The following is a 2,500-nucleotide window of genomic DNA, read 5'->3' as shown; positions in this document are numbered from 1 at the left end:
ACATGAAAACATTTGCTGCATTTAGAAGTTTTGAAGCTCTACTGATTCAGCTACCTGATTAGGAAGATCTTTCCACAACTTGCATAAAACTTCTAGATCACTGTGTAGTATCGATCCTCAATGGAGAAGGCCTAACTATTACAATTAACTGCATAACTAGTATTACGAAAAGAATGGAACTGTCCAAGAAGATCTGAACGTAAAGGATGATCAGAATTAGGAAAAATCTCATGGAATATGCATAACGAACTAATTAGATCAGGAATAAGAAACCTACTGGACCGTAAGTATCTGCATCTGAAGACCAGACAGGAGAACAATACTCAAAACAAAGTAGAATGAAGAAATTAAAACACTTCTTCTGAATAGATTGATCACCGAATATCTTAAAAGAATTTCGCAATCAACGATTCAACTTCATACCTCATAATTTGCACTATGCCCTAACTTGAGCTAGGTGTCTATTAAGGGATTCGGCAACTCAAGATCTACACACAGGAGATGAAATTGATGCAAAGAGTGCAGCATCATCTGCATATGCAACAAGGTAGTTTTCTAGGCCAAACCAAATGTCATGTGTATATAGCATGAAAAGTAATGGGCCACGAAAACTAACCCGATGAACACCAGATATCACATTCCTATACTCACTATGGTGTCCTTCAACAACAAATCCTTGCAATCCATTATTTAAAAATTTTAGTAACAATTCTAAGAAACGATCCACCCAATCCCAACTCTTTGACTTTGAAAACAAGGGCCTCATTATTAACACGGTCAAAGGCAGCACTAAAATCAAGGCCATTCATACGAACTTCCTGACTACAATCAAGAGATTTCTGTACAGCATTGTATATTGTAAGATGGATATCACATGCTCCAAGACCTTTATGAAAATCAACTCGGAGAAAAGGGAACAGATGATTACCTTCAGCAAACCTATTAAGACATATTGCCAAAAGATGTTCAAACGCTTTAGATAATATGGGAGTCATGGAAATTAGGCAGTAATCAGTTGGACTTCAGCTACCACAAACAATTCACTTAGTAGAGTAACACTACAAATTTTCCAACAAGAGCTCAAAGCTCCTCTTCTTGCTAAATTGCTTGAATAGCAGTCAGCATTGGAGCTAAGAAATCTATAGTCTTTATAAAATTAAAAAAAAAATCATTTGGGTCTACACCTACACAAGCATCAAGGTCCATCAAGAGACCTTCAATTTCACGAGATCAAAAAGCTAAATTAGATAGTTCAGCTTTGGGAAAACAGGAATGAGTTAGATGAGGTTGGTCATTACTCTGCTTACTATCAAACACATAAGCCAAAAGGGTTGCCTATCCTTTGGACAGTGAGTGACAAAGCCATCTGGTTTAAGTAAAGGAGGAACTGTTGAATCTACACTAAAGAGTCCAGATTTAAGGATACTCCACCACATATGTTCATGAGTTGTACCAGAAAAGGTTTCTTTTATGGTTAAATTGTATTCCGTTTCAGTTGAAGCATAAACTCTTTGATCAAAAGCTCTGAGCTGAACATGCTTATTCCAAGTCAAATCAGATCTGTTATCCTTCCAAAGATGATAGGCCTCCTAAATACACACAATATGTGGTTTGGTCTTAAAAACAAGCTCGTTGCATATACAGATGATGCTACTCTCTTTGCATCAATTCCATCTCATGAATGTAGATCTGGGGTTGTTGAATACCTTGATAGAAATCTATATGTAATTTGTGCAGGGTGCAAATTATGGAGGAGGAAGTTGAACCCTAACATAATTCAAAGTATGATTGTAAGTTGGTCAAGAACAGTGGTTCCACAACATAAAGATTTCGCAGATCGTACAAAACCAGTATTTGTTGTTTCTGTACATCTTTATTAAACATTATCTTAGATCGTCTAATACTAATTTTCAACCATACATTACTTTTTTCTTTGTTATAATCTGTGATATTTTGTAATTCCTCTAATGATTCACTATATAGAACTACTGTACATCATATTCGAATCAAAAGTTGTTAAGGTTAATCCCCTTTAATGTTAATTCCTTCATTTTCTTCATCTAAATTCTTTAAAACTTTTTCTAGGCATGATATGGATAATTTAGTAGAGATGGGGTCTCCCTGTATAACTCCCTTTTTAATAAAAGTTTTCTTACTATCTCTATGTACTTTTAGTATTGATCTACTACCAGTATCTTCAAATATTATAAGATAAAATTCCTCTATTCCTTGTCTTTGAAGGTCTTTTATTGCTACAGTACTCAATTTTTAACAGAATCAAAACCTTTTTTAACGTCTATAAATGTGGTTTGTCATACAATGCTGATATTTCCATTACCTGGTTAATTGCAGGGATGTGGTTAGTAGTTGAATACCCATATCTAAAGCCTACATGTATTCTAGGTTGATTAAAGTCTAGCTGTCTGTCTATTCTGCCTAATATGATCTTAGTAAACATCTTATATATTATTGATCGTAAACTCATTGGTCATTAATTAAT

The sequence above is a fragment of the Palaemon carinicauda genome, chromosome 30 (assembly GCF_036898095.1).
Source record: "Palaemon carinicauda isolate YSFRI2023 chromosome 30, ASM3689809v2, whole genome shotgun sequence".
Classification (NCBI taxonomy): Eukaryota; Metazoa; Arthropoda; class Malacostraca; order Decapoda; family Palaemonidae; genus Palaemon; species Palaemon carinicauda.
This window is presented reverse-complemented; position numbering follows the sequence as displayed.